This window comes from Scyliorhinus canicula, chromosome 10, assembly GCF_902713615.1.
Source record: "Scyliorhinus canicula chromosome 10, sScyCan1.1, whole genome shotgun sequence".
Taxonomy (NCBI): Eukaryota; Metazoa; Chordata; class Chondrichthyes; order Carcharhiniformes; family Scyliorhinidae; genus Scyliorhinus; species Scyliorhinus canicula.
Window position 1 is genome coordinate 124,369,218 of NC_052155.1, and position 22,160 is coordinate 124,391,377.

The window sequence follows — 22,160 nt, forward strand, 5'->3', positions numbered from 1 at the left end:
AAAGTAAGAGATAACTAGAGGAGCTTGCACGCCAACAGTCAGCATTTCACAAGAAATGTCTACTTTTTCACTGAGATTAGAAATGGGTAATATTTAAAACATTAATTCAGTGATAAATCTATGGAACAAACTCATTTAGGAGACAGTGGAAGTAGAACTTGTAAATGTAAATCAGATATGATTCAGATTTTGGAAGACAGTACATAAAAGTACTTGCATTATTAGAGCACTTTTCATGACCACTGAAGATCTCAAAGTGCTTTACAGACAGTGAAGTATTTTTGAAGTTTAGTCACTTTTGCAATGTAGAAAATGCAGCAGTCAATTTGTTCACAGCAAACTCACATAAACAGCCAAGGGATTGTAACCAGAAAACCTGTTTTTGTGATATTGATTGAGATAAACATTGGCCAGGGCATGTCGGGTAACTCTCCTGCTCTTCTTCAAAATAGTACCATGGAATCTTTTACATCCACCTGGGCAGGCAGATGGGGCATTGGTTTATTGTCTTGTCAGAAAGATGACACCTCAACAGTGCAGCACTCCTTCAGTACCCCACTGGAGTGTCAGTTTTGCTTTTGGGCTCAAGCCCCAGAGTGGGACTTGAACATAGAACTTTGTGATTCAGAGACGAGAGTCTAACAAATGAGCTGAGGCTGTCACTGCCTAATTGGATTTTACATATGTAAAGTATAATACGCTTAATTGAGTATACCTGGCAGTATTATGTTGAATAACTAACATTTGCAAAATAGTGCCTGAGGCTGTGTGTGATATACTTTACTTAGTTCAAAAACTTACACTGAAACAATATTAGAATGAATGTAGAATCACTGTTATGGTACAAGGGCATAGCAAGAGCTACTGTGGGACTCAGAAACATTTTCACCCGCAGTTTGGTGGAAAGAGACATATGACTTGAGACCAGAGTCAACTGCGGACTGAACAGAGACCTGTGTAGAAGCAAGCATGAAGGGTGGCACAGTAGTTAGCATTGCTGCCTCACAGCACTGAGGACCTGGGTTCAATCTCGGCCTCGGGTCACTGTCTGCGTGGAGTTTGCGCATTCTCCCAGTGAGTGCGTGGGCCTCACTCCCACAACCCAAAGATGTGCAGAGATGAATTGGCCATGCTAAATTGCCCCTTAATTGAAAAAAAAAAAGCACGCATGGAATTATCTCACAACATGGGCTATACCCTGTATATATGTAGATAGTTATGTGTTATTCATAAACATAATGCTCAAGCATACAAGACTCAGAACTTTGTGAGACCTACTGAACATACAACGTACAGCTCGGTGACAGCTCACGGAAAAACACAGAACCTCAGCTATGCTGGAGCAGAAATTCAAAAGCTGGGAAGTTAAAGGAGCAGCACTCAGATCTAACAAAGTGCATAAAGTGAAGGCACAGAGGGAGATCAGTTGAAAGAAGCTCCATTGCTGAACTGGAAACAGAAAGACAGAAGAAACTCAAAACTCCACTATGCAGCTGAGGACTCCACAAGATTTTGAGACGTTCCATTGTGAATGCCCATACAGGGCAGAGTCAACGGACCGAGTACAGGTGAGCAAATAAATCAGTACTAAGCCAGGACTAGTTTAAAAAGCTTCTGTAATCTGATTGAAGTATTCAAGATATTAACAGGGAAAGACAGGGTAGATAAAGATAAACTAGTTCCATTGGTTGGAGATCTAAAACTAGGGGGCATTGTCTACAAATTAGGGCTAGACTGTTCAGGAGAGATGTTCGGAAAACCTCTTCACTGAAAGGGTGGTAGAGGTTTGGAACTCTCTCCCACAAACAGCAGTTGAAGCTAGAACTATTGTTAATTTTAAATCTGGATAACAAATCAGCATTACCAGACAAATTTGGACTGATTCAAGTGCCAGAGCAAACACAAAATTGAGGACTTTGGCAGAAAAGATTCTTGTTTTTAAAGAAAGTATTTTATTGAGGCATTTATAATTTTAACAATTTTAAACGTCAAATTTCAACAAGAGCAAAAACACAGCAATATAACCAACAAACTCCCCCGAGCACAGACCCCAGCCAACATGGCTTACATAAACAGTGCCGCCTTCCCCAGCCTCCCCTCCATTGTTTCTCCTGCCCTCACTTGTCTCTCCCATGTCCCCCCTTCGCCAGCCCTCGCTGACAGCTTAGTTTTTCTCAAAGAAGTCGATGAACGGCTGCCAGCTCCAAGCAAACCCCTGCAACAAACACCTCAAGGCAAATTTAATTTTCTCGAGTCTGAGAAACCCTGTCGCTAACCCATACCCCCAACTTCGGGGGTTCGGAGTCCCTCCATCCTAGTAAGATCCGTCTCTGGGCCACCAGGGAGGCAAAGGCCAGGATGTCAGCCTCTCTCAGCCCCTGGGCTCCCGGGTCTTCCGACACACCAAAGATCACCACCTTTGGACTCGGCACCACCCTCACTTTTAAGACCTCTGACATGACGTCAGCAAACCCCTGCCAGAAACCCCTCAGCCTCAGACATGCCTAAAACATATGGACATAGTTCACAGCACCTCCCACACAGCGCCCACACCTATCCTCCACCTCCTCAAATAACCTGCTCATCCGGGCCACAGTCATGTGTGCCCTATGAGCCGCCTTGAATTACATCAGGCGGAGTCTGGCGCACGATGAGGATGCGTTAACTCTCGTCAGGGGGCAGAAAGGATTCTTAAGGATAGCTTTGGGATTAGATAAAAAGACAAAAATTGAACAAGTGAATTGACTGATTTATTCAGTAGGTCCAATGGTCGATTATAATATTGTGACCTCACAATAAATCCTCAGATAAAGTTGATTAAGTTCTAAAATCATTCTATACATATTTTAACCTATGAAGCAACAGAAATTTAGAGAGAATAACATTCAACAAATGTGTCCAACAGATTGGAGAACCTGTTGACTCTTTTATAAGTGCATTATACAGACTGGTTAAAGGCAGTGACTATGGTGACCTTAAGTCAAAAATCACAAGGGACAGAATTGTTGTCAGAGTAACCAACGATGCCCTTTCAGATATACTACCGGCAATAGAAGATATGAATTTAGAAAAGGTCACCCAAATAGTCAGACATTCTGAAATCGACGAACAGCACCAGTCCATTTTACGTGACGTGAACAAGCCATAAGAGAGAGCAGCCCCAACTGTCCAGCTAGTAAAGCAACATAGGGGCAGAGAGATTCCAGGCCAAAGAAGACCATACCAAAGCTGACCACAAGAGGGTGGATAATCATGTCAATGCTGTGAAGCCAAATGATCTCACAGGCCAGAGCAATGCTCAGCAATCTCACTGCAAGGCTTAAACTGCAACCACCTGGGACACTTTGGAAAGTTATACAAAGCTAAGGCACCCAGATGGGTGGGGGGATCCCAAGCAATCCATGAGATTGAGGTACCACACCAGGAATTGACCCAAGGGTGCTCCGTGGGTGAGGTCAAGGATTCTGGAATCGCTTTTTGGAATGCAGACATCTCAGTAATGCAGACACCAACATCACAGGAGCCAGTGTTATTGTCCTTTCTTATAAGGAACCATGGCTGGTGATCCAATGCCTGATGCCACCTACAATACAGCTGTATGGAACAGATGGCATCAAGTTTGCAGTTAAAGGTATATTGCAGGTGACACTCCAGTACAAAGAGAAATTAATATATAAGACATTATTTGTAGCCGACAATCAATCATTTTCTCTTTTAATCAGAAAGGCATGTGTGAACCTCAACTGCCTTCAGAAAATTGACACGGTCAACCAGCAAGGGTCTGGTTCCAAATTTTAAAACGTTTCCCAAACTCTTCACTGGATTGAGGTGACTGAAGATTGCATACAATATTACACAGAGAGGATTGCACACCATGGGAAACATTGCACCCACTCATAAAGCAAGTGCAGCAACAACTGGATGAGGTGACCAAAATTGGAGTCATCTGCCTCATCACAGCCTACTCATTAGTTGTCAGCAAGGGTCCCTGTTCGGAAGTCAAGCAGGTCCATTTGCATCTGTGTTGACCTGATACAACGCAACAAGAGAAGTCCACCCAATAACCTCAATGTCCAACAGCCTGACCAAGCTCTCTAAAAGCACAGTGTTTCAAAGCTTAATGCTAACAGCAGTTCTGACAACTTACACTAGACGAGAAATACAGGTTGCTGACTAAGTTTATCATCCCTTTTGGCAGATTCTGTTTCGATCGATTGCTATTCAGCACTTCCTCAGGATTTGAGATTTTGCAATGCATAATATTAGCCATTTCACAAGGCCTGGAGAATGTCATCTGCCATGTGGATGATGCTTTGATCTACGGCACAACAGGAGGCTCACGACGGTCCTAGAATGCTTGCATAAGACGTCCCGGTGGATTGGAAATTAGCAAACGTGACACCACTGTTTAAAAAAGGAGGTAGGCAGAAAGCAGGAAATTATACGCCAGTGAGCTTAACTTCGGTAGTAGGGAAGATGCTGGAATCTATCATCAAGGAAGAAATAGCGAGGCATCTGGATAGAAATTGTCCCATTGGGCAGACGCAGCATGGGTTCATAAAGGGCAGGTCATGCCTAACTAATTTAGTGGAATTTTTTGAGGACATTACCAGTGCAGTAGATAACGGGGAGCTGATGGATGTGGTATATCTGGATTTCCAGAAAGCCTTTGACAAGGTGCCACACAAAAGGTTGCTGCATAAGATAAAGATGCATGGCGTTAAGGGTAAAGTAGTAGCATGGATAGAGGATTGGTTAATTAATAGAAAGCAAAGAGTGGGGATTAATGGGTGTTTCTCTGGTTGGCAATCAGTAGCTAGTGGTGTCCCTCAGGGATCCGTGTTGGGCCCACAATTGTTCACAATTTACATAGATGATTTGGAGTTGGGGACCAAGGGCAATGTGTCCAAGTTTGCAGATGACACTAAGATGAGTGGTAAAGGGAAAAGTGCAGAGGATACTGGAAGTCTGCAGAGGGATTTGGATAGGTTAAGTGAATGGGCTAGGGTCAGGCAGATGGAATACAATGTTGACAAATGTGAGGTTATCCATTTTGGTAGGAATAACAGCAAACGGGATTATTATTTAAACCATAAAATATTAAAGCATGCCGCTGTGCAGAGAGACTTGGGTGTGCTGGTGCATGAGTCACAGAAGGTTGGTTTACAGGTGCAACAGGTGATTAAGAAGGCAAATGGAATTTTGTCCTTCATTGCTAGAGGGATGGAGTTTAAGACTAGGGAGGTTATGTTGCAATTGTATAAGGTGTTAGTGAGGCCACACCTGGAGTATTGTGTTCAGTTTTGGTCTCCTTACTTGAGAAAGGACGTACTGGCACTGGAGGGTGTGCAGAGGAGATTCACTAGGTTAATCCCAGAGCTGAAGGGGTTGGATTATGAGGAGAGGTTGAGTAGACTGGGACTGTACTCATTGGAATTTAGAAGGATGAGGGGGGATCTTATAGAAACATTTAAAATTATGAAGGGAATAGATAGGATAGATGCGGGCAGGTTGTTTCCACTGGCGGGTGAAAGCAGAACTAGGGGGCATAGCCTCAAAATAAGGGGAAGTAGATTTAGGACTGAGTTTAGGAGGAACTTCTTCACCCAAAGGGTTGTGAATCTATGGAATTCCTTGCCCAGTGAAGCAGTTGAGGCTCCTTCATTACATGTTTTTAAGGTAAAGATAGATAGTTTTTTGAAGAATAAAGGGATTAAGGGTTATGGTGTTCGGGCCGGAAAGTGGAGCTGAGTCCACAAAAGATCAGCCATGATCTAATTGAATGGCGGAGCAGGCTCGAGGGGCCAGATGGCCTACTCCTGCTCCTAGTTCATATGTTCTTATGTTGACAAGGAATTAGAATTATATGTTGCCAAATTGGGGTACAGTATACATATGATCACAACTGGTTAAAATATGCTTTTCTTGTACTTTCACAAGATGTTCTTGCAAAACTATGATTTGGATGAACTAATGTCTGGAAACAAGAGTATTAATATTAACATAAAGAGGATTACGGGGCAGCACAGTTGCGGTGTGGCTAGCACTACTGCCTCGCAGCGCCGATGCTCCGGGTTCGATCCCGGCCCCTCATCACTATCCCTGTGGAGTTTGCACATTCTCCCTGTATCTGCGTTGGTCTAACCCCCACAACTCAAATATGTGCAAGGTAGGTGAATTGGCCACACTAAATTGCTCCTTAATTGGAAAAAAAAGGGAACTTGGGTACATTAAATTTATATTAAAAAAAAGAGGATTAACATTGTTTTTATCTTTAATTGCCAATCTGGGAAGTAAGTTGTCAAGAGGAGGTCAAGTATCTGGAAAATGCATAAAGATAGGTTAAATGAGTGGGCAAAAAATTGGCAGAAATGCAGGAAAATGTGAATTTTTCCAAATTGACAGGAAGAATAGAAAAACAGCATATTACTCAAATGGGGAGAGATTACAGAACTCTTGAGGTAGAGAGAGATCTGTATGTCCTGGTACATGAATCACTAAACATTAGTATGCAGGTACGGCAATTGATTAGGAAGGCAAACAGAATGTTGGTTTATTGCAAGGGGTATGGAATATAAAAGTAGGGAGGTTTTATTGCAGCTGTGCAGAGCGCTGGTGAGTCCACATCTGGAATACAGGATAGGTTTTGGTGTTGTCAATTGAAAAAGTATGCAGTAACATTAGATGCAGTACAGAGAAGATTCCCGTGACTCATTCCTGGGATGAAGGACTTATCGTATGCAGAAAAGGTTGAACAGGTTGGGCCTATACCCATTGGAGTTTAGAAAAATGAGGGGCGATATTATTTAAACATACAAGATCCTGAGGAGATTTGATAGGGTGGATGTTTCCATTTGTGGGGGAGACTAGAATTAGGGGACAGAGTTTAAGAATAAGAGATCTCTCTTTTAAGACTGAGGAGAAATTTCTTCTCTCAGAGTTCTTAATCTGCAAAATTCTCTTCCCCAGAGAGCAGTGGAGTCGGAGTCATTGAATCGATTCAAGGCAGAGTGAGACAGATTTTTGATCTACAAGGGAGTCCAGAGTTATGGCGGGCGGACAGGAAAGTGGCGTTGAGATAACAACCATGATCAGAGTGAATGGTAGAGCAGGCTTGCAAATGACCTACTCCTGCACCTAAATACTATATTCCACCACAGCTGCTTGTTGTTTGTTGTACTGCTGACTCAGACCTCGCATGCTGACTGCACACTAAACACCTGAAAGATTTGCTCCAGCAAATGAATGACAAAGAAGGGATAAAATCTAAAGCTGGTAGAGTTTAAGAAATTTCTCATTGCATATGTTGCATTTAATTTAAAAACCATTGGGCAGGATTCACCGACCAACCCGCCGGGTGTTTTTTGCCGGCGAAGGCGGCCCGTCAGCGGGATTTACCGACCCCGCTGTTGTCAACAGTGCACCCCTCGTCACCAGGAAACCCGTGCCCTGGTGTGGGACCGGAATATCCCTCTGGCATGAACAGTCGGCAATATCACGCCCAACTTTGCACACAACTTCAGGCTATGTAAAATTATGCAGCCCTATCTCAGTCCGAAAATGTCAACCAAAAATAGCCATTAACCAGGAGGAAGGAAGTTTGGTCAAGGTAAAGAACTACAGGCTTATGGTTTAAAGAGAAGTTCAAAGCTGCTTTGATCAGCGCAAGGGAACTTGCTAAAGACCATTGCAGCTCAGAGTAGAGAGAGAGAGAGAGCTTGCGGAACAACTGGCTTGTGGTAGCCTATCGCAAGATCAGAAATTAATTTGAAAGTTAAAACCAAATTGAATTAACAGAAAATAAACAACAAATAGATAAGTAACAGTTTAAATAATACTGGGCTGGATTTCATGCTCCCCAACCAGTGGATTTGAAGGCGGGGGGAATGTAAAATCCTGTGAGTCGCATTCCTGCCACCGACTGCTCCTGACCTGTCTGAATTTTTATGCGGGGGTGGGGGAGTCCACTCAGCCACCCACCCTTTGGCCAAATTAAGTCCTTATGTGGCTAATTGATGGCTACTTAAGGGCCTCACCCCATCCCCACTGGGAGTTGGGGGGTGGGGGGGCACACCATAGAACATAGAACAGTACAGCACAGAACAGGCCCTTCGGCCCTCGATGTTGTGCCGAACAATGATCACCCTACTTAAACCCACGTAACCCGTATACCCATAACCCAACAATCCCCCCATTAACCTTACACTACGGGCAATTTAGCATGGCCAATCCACCTAACCCGCACATCTTTGGACTGTGGGAGGAAACCGGAGCACCCGGAGGAAACCCACGCACACACGGGGAGGACGTGCAGACTCCACACAGACAGTGACCCAGCCGGGAATCGAACCTGGGACCCTGGAGCTGTGAAGCATTGATGCTAACCACCATGCTACCGTGAGGCCCTTAGCAGCTGCACAGGCGGACAGGCTGCTGTGGGACAAGGGAAGGAACCTCTTTGGGCCTGTTGGAGTCACTCCCCCAAAGGTCATCCCATCCTTTAACCCTTCGCCCTGTCCTCTTGAATCTGGCCTCCTACCCCACTCATTGAGGCTTCCAGCTCCAGACTTATCTGGTCTCCTGGTATGGTGTGACTGCCTGCAGTCCCAGCAGTGGCACTGCTCCTAGTTGATACTACTGAGGCTACAGTGCCGCGGTGGCCATCTTTTCATAATATAAACTAATTTGATGGATTATTTTGTATAATTTAGGCTTATTAAATACCCACAAAATTGTTACCATGTATTTGAGGTTTTAAATAATTGTCAGCTAAACTGAAACGGATGTATTCGTCATGCACATAACTGAACAATTCAAGTTGTTTTTTGAAATCTCCCTGAGGATTTTGGTCTATTGGAGACCAAAGGGAAACAGTGCTCGCAACACCATGAATTTAGTCTTTTTAAAAAAACTACTTATTTATTGTGGCAGATTTAAAGGAAACGCCTAAAAATTTTAATCATTTCAATTTTGCCACAGGAATCTTACGGAAATCTTTCCAGAAACGCAAGCATATTATGGCCCTTATCCATACCTTTGTTACTTCATTTGAAACGTCAATTGAATTTCTCTAACATGGCTTCCTATTTGTAAATCCAGACCAATACCTTATAAATAATTCACATTTCTAAGTATTTTCTATTAGGTTCCTCCCAAATCTTATTTTAAATAAAAGCACTGTACCAGGATTTCTTGAACAAGCAACTTCATGAATGACACAGACTGATATTAATTAACAATTCGGCAACTTGTAGCAAGGAAGCGATACCCATGAGCTGCTAATTGCCCAAAGGTTGCTAGCTGATTTGTGATATTCCAGTACTAATTTTGTGAAAATGGAATCTCACGCATAACCCTTCCTGTGAGTTTCGGGAATTGCTACATTTAGGGATCAGTTGCCCATTAAACATGCACCAGAAAGTCAAGTCTTGTAATTAAGAATTTAGATATACTTTTACCAATGTGATAAATGTTAATGACTGCCAATTAACCTCACTTTCCCAGAAAGAAAATATTTTTTTATTTGAAGTCTCCTTCCTTCGGTCTGGAAATTTTAAAAGAAATTTTTAATATTTCAAATTTGATATTTTTATCCTTACTTGACCTGTCTTTTTTCCTCTCTTTTAAATCTCTCTTTGTGACTTCCCTTGATATCACTCCCAGAATCTCTCCAACTTTTCACAGCCCCAGAACATATGTGCGTAATGCGATGGTCCCCGCCCACACTGCTCACACTCGTCTGCCACTCCCTGGAAGAATCCACACATTCTTGCCCACGTCATGTGTATCCTGTGTACGATCTTGAACTGTATCAGGCTCATCTTTGCGCACGAGGAAGTCACATTTACCCTTCGTATCTCTTCACTCGATGCTCCCCAGTTTATCTCCCCTCCCGGCGCCCCCTCCCACCTTTCCTTAATCTTCACCAAATATTCATCTCCCTGCTCTCCCAGCCACCCATATACATCTCAGATCCTGCCCTCCCCTTTCCGAAGCAGCAATTCCCTATTGGAGGTACACCTCCATCAGGGTGTACCTTGACAACCTGCGGAACTCTTTCCAAACCTTCCGCACAATTACCTGTAGGTACCTAACCTCACTTCCTCTCAGGAGTTCTACCCTTTCGTTCAGTTTCTCCATTATGGTAACCCCCTCTTCCAGGTACAGATCCCTCACCTTAACTAGCCCCACTTCTCTCCACTTCCTATGGATAGCATTTATCGCACTGGCTCAAATCAGTGGTTTTTGCACAGCGGCACCAGCACCGACATCCCTTCTATCCTGAAATCCCTCCTCAGATGGTTCCAGACCTTTACTGTTTACTGTACCAATGGGCTCTCCATGTATTTCCTTGGCGCTATTGGCAATGCTGCCATCACTGTAGCCCTCAAGCTGGGCCCCCTACAAAATTCTTCCTCCATCCAAACACATTCTGCTTCACTTCTTTCCCACCACCATCTCACCTTCTCCATGCTCGCCACCCAGTAATAGTGCACCAGATTCAGCAATGCTAACCCCCCCTTCTGCCTCTGCCTCTGTAACAGGGTCCTCTTAACCCTTAGCACCTTCCCTGCCTGTACACAAAGTCTGAAATAATCATATCCAGTTTCCGAAAGAGGGCCTTCGGTACAAAGATCGGGAGTGTCTGGAATATGAACAGGAACCTCAGCAGAATGTTTATCTTCACCACTTGGACTCTCCCTGCCAGAGTCAGGTGCAATGTGTCCCACCTCACAGATCCTCCCTAACCTCCTCCACCAGCTTTGTTAGATTCCATTTATGTAGCATCGTCCATTCCCTCGCCACCTAAATCCCCAGGTATCTCAAACCTGTCTCTGGCCACCTTGAACAGCATCCCCCCTAGGTTGGCTTGCCGATCCAGCTCGTTCTACGGGGAACACTTCACTTTTCCCTACATTTAACTTGTATCTCGAGAACGCCCCAAACCTCCCCAACAGGTCCATGATCCTCTCCCTTCGTCCCCTAGTAATCCCTTGCCACTCTGTCGACCCCTAAGAGCCATTGCCAGAGGCTCTATTACTAGTGCAAACAACCACAGCGAAAGCGTGCACCTCTGCCTTATTCTCCTGTGTAGTTCAAAGTTTCATGAGCCCATGTCATCGGTCCGCTCACTTGTCTTTGGTGCCACTTACAACAGGCGCATCCATGCCACATACTTCAGCCCAAACCTTCCCAGGACCTCAAACACCCAGTCAAATGCCTTCTCCGCGTTCATGGACACCACAACCTCCGGTACCGGAGCACTTGATGGGGGCATGGCCACATTTAACAGCATTCTTATAATTACTAGAAAGCTGCCTACCCTTTACGAAACCTGTCTGGTCCTCCGCAACTACCCCTGGGACACATCCTTCCCAACTTAGTCAGCACTTTCCCATTCATATTTAACAGTGATATGGGCCTATACATCCCACATTCCAATGGGTCTTTCCTCCTCTTTGGTATTGTAATCATTGCCTGTATCGTCATCTCCAGCAACTCTCCCTTCTCCAACGCCTCAATAAACGCCCCCAAGAGATGTGGTGCCAGGTCCATTGCGAACGCCTTGTAGAATTCCGCCAGGTAACTATCGGGCCAGGCCTTCCCCGACTTCATACCCCTTATTCTGTTCAATACCTCCCCTCAGTCCCAAGGGCTCCTCTGGTGCCTACCTATTCTCTTCCTTCAACTGTGGAAACTCCAGTTTGTTTAAAAACTGTCCCATGTCATCCCCCCCGCCCCCCCCCGGTCCATCCTGTACAGTTGTATATAGTTATACCTAAACACCTTGTTTATCTTCCCCGGCTCTGACACCACATCCCCTGCCCCAGTCCGTATCTTCAATATTTCCCCGGATGCGGCCTGCATTCGTAGCTGATGCGCTAACATTTGACTCCCCTTCGCCACGTATTCATACTGCACCCCTCTTGCCCTATGCAGCTATCCTACCGCCCCTCCCCCCCCCCCCCCCCCCCCCATCGTCAATTGCCCTGCAATTTCTTCCTCCTTGCCAATCCCTCCATGGTGGGCGCCCTAGAGTACTCCCTATCTGTCTCAACTATCTTGTTCATTAGCCGTTCATATTCCTTCCTCCTTTCCCTATCCGCGTGTACCTTGAATGAGATAGTCTCCCCTCGGACCACCTCTTTTAGTGCTTCCCAAATGTGGTCGCCGACACCTCCCCGTTTTGGTTTAATTCAACATAATCTTTAATCACAGTCTGCACTTTATTGCAAAACCCTCTATCTGTCAACAACCCCAACTCAAGCCTCCATCCCGGCCTCTGCTCCCGTCCTGATCTAAATCGAATCTCCAGCCAATGGGGCCCTTGGTCCGAGATTACTATTCCCGTGTACTCTGCCCCCTCCACCCCAACCAAAACCTCCCGGCTCACCACAAAAGTAGATTCTTGAATATACCCTATAAAAATGTGAGAGAAAGGAATACTCAATTTCCCCCGGAGTTCTTGAAGCGCCACCGGTCCACCATATCCACCTTTTCCATAAACCAGCCCAGCTCCTTTGCATTTCGTATCCTACCCATTGACCTGGGGCTCGATATATTTCCCCTCGGCTCTAGGACACAATTAACATCTCCTCCCATAATCAACTGATGCGTGGCCAAGTCCGGGATTGCTGCCAGAAACCCCATCATAAAATGTACATCGTCGCAATTCAGTGCATATACATCCACCAGTACCACCAGCATCCCCTCTAATACCCCCACTCACCATCACATATCTCCCACCTGGGTCCCTCACTTCCTTCTTGCTCATCAAAATGGCCAACCCCCGTGACTTTGAATCAAACCCCGAGTGGAAAACCTGTTCCATCCATCCCTTTCTTAGCCTAACCTGGTCCTTCACACGTCTCCTGTAGAAAGACCACCTCCGCTTTTAAACTCACTAGGTGCGCAAATACCTGAGATCTTCTCACCGGTCTAATAAGCCCTCACACATTCCATGTTATCAACCATACCAGGGACTTAAGCCTCCATTACCCTCGATCATCTGCCATCCTCCCCTTTTGGCTCTACTTCTCTTAGTTTCACCCTACACCTGGCCCATCTAAGGTGGTCCCATTCTTTGCCCCTGACCATATTTCTTCTCCAACCTCGCTGTGTCGCATCTATCTTCCGTCCCTCCAACCCCCACATGCCACCTCTCTCGGCCTTCTCCACCAGCATTACCTGGCAGCGTGGCAACTCCTGCCCCAAAGGCTCCTTGTACTGACGCCCCACCAATCCTCCACCCTCACCCAGTTTATGCTCCTTGATAAAGTAATTGGGCGCTTCTGGGATCTCAAAATAATATTCCTGGTCTTCATAAGTCACCCATTGTGTAACCGGGTAGACCATCCCAAACTTGATCTGCGGTCGATACAACACCGCCTTGGCCCTGTTGAACACCGCATGCCGTTTTGCCATTTCAGCTCCAATGTCCTGGCATATTCAGACTTTGTTCCCCTCCCATTTGCAGTTCCGCTTCTCCCTGGCCCACTGCAAGAACTTTGCTTTCTCCACAACTTGCGGGGTCTCACGATAACTACCCACGGCAGCTCCCCAGTTCTTGGCTTCTGCCTCAGAGACTTGTCCACCTCAGGGGCCTCCCTCCGCCGCCAGCGGTCGAAATGTACCTCGTGGTACTCGCACCTTCCACTCCTTCAGGCAGGCCACCTATTCATAGATTTTGCCTCCTCAACCAGTTTTCCTGCTCCTCCATCTTTGCTCTCATTGTCTTGCTAAGCTCTCCTAAGAGTCCCACCTCTGCCTCCAGTGCTACCTCTCTTATCGCTGTGTTCAGAGACCACCCTCTCGATCTCTCGGATCTGCGACGCCGGAACCTCCAGACATTTTTCCACTCCCTCCAATGAGCTCTTCAGGGGTGCCACAGCCCCTTCGATGGCCTTTGATTGCTCCTCCTGCATCTCCTTCCTCTGCTGGCGGAACTTTCTTTGATGAAGGCCATCAACTGTTCCATCTGGGGCTTTCCAACTTACACTGACTCTTCCCCCTCCGCCCACTTTCCACTAGCTGCTGCTTAACAGGTCTCTTTCAACTCCTTGGCCATATCGTTCACCTTCTTCTGCCCAGTTTGGTAACGAGCAGAAATGCCATTCCGAGGGGGAACTTCTTCTCCGACCTTCAGTTACGCTTTTCTGTCGAAGTTACACCCGATTTGGGGTAAAAAGAGCTCTTTTCTACACCTTCAAGCAGGAGCTGCTGTGTGTGCAATCACTCACACCATGGCCATCACCAGACGTCCATCATGACCGTTATTAGACCGAGTGTGGCATCATGGACCCCAAGCAAAACTGGAGCCAATAGGAATCATGTGGAAAACTCTCCGCTAGAGTCATACCAAGCACAAAGGAAGCTGGTTGCGTTTGTTGGATGCAAGTTATCTCATTCCCAGGACATCCCTGCAGAGATTCCTCAGGGTAGTGTTCTAGTGCCAACCATCTTTAGGTGTCTCATCGGTGGCCTTCCTGCCATCATAACGTCAGAAGGGGGGGGTGTTCGCTGATGACTGCATACTGTTCAGCATCATTCACAACTTCTCAGAAACTGAAGCAGTCCATATGCAAATGCAGCAAGAATTAGACAGTATCGAGGCTTGGGCTGATAAGTGACAAGTAACATTTGCAACACACATGCGGCAGGCAATGACCATCTCCAAAAAGAGAGAATCTAACCATCACCCTTTGGCATTACCATCTCTGAATCCCCCACTATCAACGTCCTGGGGGTTACCATTGACAAGAAACTGAACGGGACTGACCATATAGATGTGAATGTGGGGGTATGTTCGCAGGGGAGACAAAAATTGGTGATGTGGTAAACACTGAGGAGGGGAACCTTAGATTACGGGATGATATAGATGGGCTGGTCAGATGGGCAGATCTATGGCAAATGGAATTTAACCTTGCAATGTCTCAGATGATACATTTTGGGAGGACTAACAAGGTGACGGATGATAAGAAGTACAGAGGACCAACAGGTCCTTGGGGTGCATGTCCAAAGATCCCCAAAGGCAGAAGAAGATAGATAAGGTGGCTAAGAAAGCATATGGGATACCTTCCTTTATTAGTTGAGGCATGAAATACAAGAGCAGGCAGGTTATGATGGGGCTGTATAAAACACCTGTTAGGCCACAGCTAGAGTACTGTGTGCAGTTTGGTGGCCACACTATAGGAAGGAAGTGATTGCACTGGAAAGAGTGCAGAGGAGATTCACCAGGTTGTCGCCTGGGCTGGAGTGTTTTAGCTATAAGGAGAGACTGGATAGGCTGGGTTGTTTTCCTTAGAGCAGAGACTTCTGAGTGGAGACCTCATCTGTGCACAAAAGTTTGAGGGACAAAGATGGGGTGGATGGGAAGGAACATGTCCCCATAGTAGAGAAGTCAACCAAAGGGCATAGATTTAAGGTTAAGAATCAGGAAATTTCAAGGGGACTTGAGGAAAAACCCAGAGAGTGGTGGGAATCTGGAGCTCACTGACTGAAAGGGTGGTAACATTGGGAACCTCACTATATTTAAGAAGCATTTAGGTAAGCACTTCAAAGTGAACGATGGTGGTATAGTGGTGAGCATAGCTGCCTTCCAAGCAGTTGACCCGGATTTGATTCTCAGCCATTGCAGTAACAACTTAATCGGAACTTTTTGGGGCAGCATGGTGGCGCAGTGGTTCGCATTGCTGTCTCACGGGGCCAAGGACCCAGGTTCAATCCCGGCTCTGGGTCACTGCCCGTGTGGAGTTTGCACATTTCCCCATGTTTGCGTGGGTTTCGCCCCCACAAGCTAAAGATGTGCAGGGCAGGTGGATTGACCACGCTAAATTGCCCCTTAATTGGAAAAAATGAATTGGGTACTCTAAATTTATTTTTTAAAAGTGAGCACTTGAAACACCATACAAGACTACGGACCATGAGCTAGATTACAAGCGATAGGTGTTTGATGGCCAGCACAAACACAATGGATTGAAGGGTCTTTTTCTGTGCTGAAAAACTCTATGATATAAATACAATGTCAGCAAGAGCAGGTCAGAGGCTAGAAATCCTGCGGCGAGTAACTTACCTCCCAACCGTCCCCCCTGCCAAAAGTTTGTCGACTGTCTACGAGGCACAATTCAGGAATGTGGTGGAGTGGTCTCTTTTTGACTGGATGCTTGCAGCTCCAACAACACTCAAGAAGCTAAACACCATCCAGAACCATGCAGGCTGCTTGATTGGCGCCCCATCCACAAACATTCTCTCCCTCCACCACCGATGCACAGTGGCAGCCATGTGTACCATCTGCATAATGCACTGCAAGAACTCAGTAAGGATTCTTAGACAACACCTTCTAAACCCACAACTTTGTAGAACAACAAGAACAGCAGATACCTGGGAATGCCACCGCCTGAAAGTTCCCCTCCAAGCCACACACCATCCTGACTTGGAAATATATTGCCGTTCCTTCACTATCGCTGGGTCAAAATCCTCAAACTCCCTCCCTAACAGCACTGTGAGTATACCTACCCCACACATACTGTAGTGGTTTAAGAATGCCGCTAACCACCAACTTTCTGGTGGGCAATTAGGGATGGGCAATAAATGCTGGCCGAGCCTTATAATATATATAGCCTTCTGACTCAAGACAGTGTCAACACTGAGCCAAATTGGCATTATTAATGAATATATTTAATATATCAATTCATTTTTAAAAATTTGTTCTTGGGATGTGGGCATCACTGGTTGGGCCAACATTTGTTGCCCAATCCTAATTGCCCTTGAATGGAGTGGTTTGCTGGGCCATTTTAGTTGGGGGGGGGGCAGTTAAGAGTCAACTGAATCCTTCAGGGGCAGCAAATTCCCGTCTCCAAGGACATATGTGACATCAGCCACGCATTCGCAGGTTGGCCGGCTCCAACCCGCGCATGCGCGATGACATCACGACGGCTGACAGCTCGAACCCGCGCATGCACGGTGGCCGTCTTTCCCGTGGCGGCTTGATCTTGCGGGGTGGCGGAGGGGAAATAGTGCGTCCAATTGAGACGCCGGCCCGATGATCGGTGGGCACTGATCGCGGGCCTGTCCCCTCCCGAGCACAGTCGTGGTGCTCATTCCCCACCAGGCCCCCTACAAGCCCCAAAACGGGCATCTCACGGCGATTTCACGACGGCAGCAACCAGGTGTGGTTGCCGCCGCCGCCGTGAAACGGTCGCGAACGGCAGGCCACTCGGCCCATCCGGGTCGGAGAATCGCCGGTCGCCGTGAAAAACGGCGAGCGGCGATTCTTCCGAGCGGGGGGTGGGAGAATCGTGGTGGGGGGCGCCAGGGGGTCGTGAAATTAGTCGGGGTGCCCTCCCGTGATTCTCCCACCCGGCGTGGGGAGCGGAGAATCGCGCCCAAGGGGATCGTGTTCTGAGGACCTGGGTTCAAATCCCATCATGGCAGATGGTGAAAGTCGAATTCAATATAAATCTGGAATTGAAAAACAAAAAGCATTGTCAATTGCCGTAAAATCCATCTGGTTAATTAATGTCCTTTACAGAAGGAAATCGGCCATCCCTATCCTGTCTGGCTTACATGTGATTCCAGATCCACAGCAATGTGGTTGACTCTTAAGTACGCTCCAAAATGGCCTAGCAATCCTCTCCGTTCCAGGGCAATTAGGGGTGGGCAATAAATGCTGGCCCTGTCAGAGATGTCCACCTCCCATGAATTAAAAAAAAAATTGCCATTTGTAAACTAAAAAGACAGATGGTCACCTCAATCAGGAATATAATACTTTATCCTGTCAATATATATTGGAAGTATTAGGAAAATCAATTAGGTTCCAATTTTTGCAGCCTAAAGTACAAATTAAGAATACCTACTGAGTGAAATGAGGACTGATTAAAGTCAATAGCATCAATTGTCAAAATCCACAATAGCATCGGTCTTAGAATCCAACATCTCTTCATTGATATTACAGATAGTTGCCTATTCAAAATTGACGCATAACTTAATTATTTATTAAGAGACCAAGTCTGTTATTTATCAGTGTCAGCTCTTACATTATTGCACCGATGGCTGCCAAACATATAGTACAGAAAATGAGGTATAAACACACCAAATATCTGACTTTGTCCAAAATTAAATGAAAACTTACATGAGGCTAAAATTAACAGATGGATAATCATAAAAAGGTTGGAGAAAATGAGATTGAACCCCAATATGTCAGCCTAGCAAGCAGGTTTTGTGCCAGGAATGCTAGAGAAGAAAACTTCTCATGTGCAGGAACTGGGAAAGGATCGGTGCATTTTTTTGAACAATAACATTTTATCATAGAATTTTTTTTTCCACAGAATTTACAGTGCAGAAGGAGGCCATTCGGGCCATCAAGTCTGCACCTGCTCTTGGAAAGAGCACCCTACTTAAGCCCACATCTCCTCCCTATCCCCGTAACCCAGCAATCCCATCTAACCTAAGGGCAATTTAGCATGGCCAATCCACCTAACCGGCACATCTTTGGACTGTGGGAGGAAACCGGAGCACCCGGAGTAAACCCACGCACACACGGGGAGACGTGCAGACTCCGCACAGACAGTGACCCAAGCGGGAATCGATCTGGGACCCTGGTGCTGTGAAGGATTAGGAGAGCTAAGAGAGGGCATGAAAAATCTTTGGCGGGTAGGATCAAGGAAAACCCCAAGGCCTTTTACACATATGTGAGAAATATGAGAATGACTAGAGCGAGGGTAGGTCCGATTAAGGACAGTAGCGGGAGATTGTGTATTGAGTCTGAAGAGATAGGAGAGGTCTTGAACAAGTATTTTTCTTCAGTATTTACAAACGAGAGGGGCCATATTGTTGGAGAGGACAGCGTGAAGCAGACTGATAAGCTTGAGGAGATACTTGTCAGGAAGGAAGATGTGTTGCGCGTTTTGAAAAACTTGAGGATAGACAAGTCCCCCGGGCCCGACGGGATATATCCAAGGATTCTATGGGAAGCAAGAAATGAAATTGCAGAGCCGTTGGCAATTATCTTTTCGTCCTCGCTGTCAACAGGGGTGGTACCAGAGGATTGGAGAGTGGCGAATGTCGTGCCCCTGTTCAAAAAGGGAATAGGGATAACCCTGGGAATTACAGGCCAGTTAGTCTTACTTCGGTGGTAGGCAAAGTAATGGAAAGGGTACTGAGGGATAGGATTTCTGAGCATCTGGAAAGGCATTGCTTGATTAGGGATAGTCAGCACGGATTTGTGAGGGGTAGGTCTTGCCTTACAAGTCTTATTGAATTCTTTGAGGAGGTGACCAAGCATGTGGATGAAGGTAAAGCAGTGGATGTAGTGTACATGGATTTTAGTAAGGCATTTGATAAGGTTCCCCATGGTAGGCTTATGCAGAAAGTAAGGAGGCATGGGATAGTGGGAAATTTGGCCAGTTGGATAACAAACTGGCTAACCGATAGAAGACAGAGAGTTGTGGTGGATGGCAAATATTCAGCCTGGAGCCCAGTTATCAGTGGCGTACCGCAGGGATCAGTTCTGGGTCCTCTGCTGTTTGTGATTTTCATTAACGACTTGGATGAGGGAGTTGAAGGGTGGGTCAGTAAATTTGCAGATGATACGAAGATTGGTGGAGTTGTGGATAGTGAGGAGGGCTGTTGTCGGCTTCAAAGAGACATAGATAGAATGCAGAGCTGGGCTGAGAAGTGGCAGATGGAGTTTAACCCTGACAAGTGTGAGGTTGTCCATTTTGGAAGGACAAATCTGAATGCGGAATACAGGGTTAACGGTAGCGTTCTTGGCAATGTGGAGGAGCAGAGAGATTGAATTTAAGAGCCCGTGAGGTGATGATGCAGCTGTACAAAACCTTGGTCAGGCCACATTTGGAGTACTGTGTGCAGTTCTGGTCACCTCATTTTAGGAAGGATGTGGAAGCTTTGGAAAAGGTGCAAAGGAGATTTACCAGGATGTTGCCTGGAATGGAGAGTAGGTCATACGAGGAAAGGTTGAGGGTGCTAGGCCTTTTCTCATTAGAACGGAGAAGGATGAGGGGCGACTTGATAGAGGTTTATAAGATGATCAGGGGAATAGATAGAGTAGACAGTCAGAGACTTTTTCCCCGGGTGGAACACACCATTACAAGGGGACATAAATTTAAGATAAATGGTGGAAGATATAGAGGGGATGTCAGAGGTAGGTTCTTTACCCAGAGAGTAGTGGGGGCATGGAATGCACTGCCTGTGGTAGTAGTTGAGTCGGAAAATTTATGGACCTTCAAGCGGCTATTGGATAGGTACTTGGATTAGGGTAGAATAAGGGAGTGTAGGTTAACTTCTTAAGGGCAGCACGGTAGCATTGTGGATAGCACAATTGCTTCACAGCTCCAGGGTCCCAAGTTCGATTTCGACTTGGGTCACTGTCTGTGTGGAGTCTGCACATCCTCCCCGTGACTGCGTGGGTTTCCTCCGGGTACTCCGGTTTCCTCCCACAGTCCAAAGATGTGCAGGTTGGGTGGATTGGCCATGAAAAATTGCCCAAAATTCTATGATTAACCTAGGACAAAAGTTCGGCGCAACATCGTGGGCCGAAGGGCCTGTTCTGTGCTGTATTTCTCTATCTATCTCTAAGCCATAGTGCTAACCACTATGCTACTGTGCTGCCTGTGTGGGGTATACCTTTAAGGTCCACATAAACAAAGCAACCGAAAATCCTAATGCAACACAGTCCCATTGCAATGTTATTTTATAAACAATATACTCACGCACCAGGTAACGCCTTGTGCAAATAATGTGAATCTTTTTTTAAAAAACAGTAACTATGTGAAGCATAAAGAAAAACAACTAAGCTCTTCAGTGCAAACATGTAATTGAGTAAGCCTTTGTTGGCTTTATTTATTTAAAACCTTTAACCATGACAGCTCTACTTAGCTGAAATTAGTTAGTTTATAATGAGGTTTACAAGTCAGATCAGGAAGGCTAGTATTAACTGACCAGAATCAGAACTGGACAAGCCATATAAATACTGTGGAGCAAACCAGCTTGTCCCACTACAGTCACAGTGGCAACAGCATCTACAAGGTGCACTGCAGCAAATCACCTCAGCTCCGTTGACACCACCTTCTAAATCGACAGGCTTTACCATCTAGAGAACAAGAACAGCAGATACATAGGAATATCACCACCTTCAAGTTTCCCTCCAAGCCACACAGCATCCTGACTTGGAAATATACACTCTCGCTGGGTCAAAATCCTGGGGACTTCCTCCCAAACAGCACTATGTGCTTACCTACACCATATGGATTGTAGTGATTCAAGAAGGTGGCTCACCACCATCTTTTCAAGGGCAATTCGGGGTGGGAAATAAAAATCCTAGCCAAGCCAGCAATGCCCACCTCCTTTGAAAGAATAAAATGAATGTTGCAAAAGAACAAAAGATATGCACAAGAAAGCAAATGCCATACAAAATACAATTGGTGCTAATAAAATAGTAATTAGAGAAACCAAGGATAGTCATGTAGATCTGCCCGCTTGTCATTAACAGTTATGATCATGTGATCACCCACCAACTACAGTTGAAAAATCTGTTGCCAGCGTCATTTTTGTCCAGCTGACAGTGACAAGATTATCACTGTGGAGGATTATCAAAATGAGCGAAGTGCTTGAGTGGACATATAGAGAGGTTGGATGGATGAGAAGGTAAACACATGTAGAAAAGCAACAGTCTACTCATAGTAGTCAACTCACAACCATGTTTCACTTGGGAGCCAGCCAGAATACACATCCTAGTGAAATACACAACATCTCAGGGAAACAGCATGGGCCCATTAAAGGGGCTGGGAAGAAGTGTTCTAATAATGATGTTTGGAAACATTTCAAGTCTGTTACTGAAGCCAATGACTAATTTCTGCAACGAACTGATGGTATTTCTCAGTCTCTTGTGAATTTTTATACTAGGCTGTATTTTGCTTTTCAGTTTGGTTTATGGCCCTGTAAAAACACAGTATCAGTATGTCCATGCAATATTGAATACTATTTCCAGCAATAAGCGCAATAAACCCTGCAATGGAAGAAGCATTATGAGTGAGTGAATGAATGAATGAAAGGCAACATTTTCAGTAATTCTGGAGTGCTTTTGAATGTCTACATGGTTTTAGAAGGATAGGACCCCTGCAAGATGCGACTCCAGTGCAGGT

At 45.7% G+C, this 22,160-nt stretch overlaps 1 protein-coding gene across 2 annotated transcripts in view; it reads right to left on the reverse strand.

The window, feature by feature from the left end:
• The window catches only part of pag1 (phosphoprotein membrane anchor with glycosphingolipid microdomains 1), a 284,245-nt gene that overhangs the window by 27,239 nt on the left and 234,846 nt on the right, over window positions 1-22,160 (reverse strand). The gene's annotated exons all lie outside the window — the stretch shown is intronic.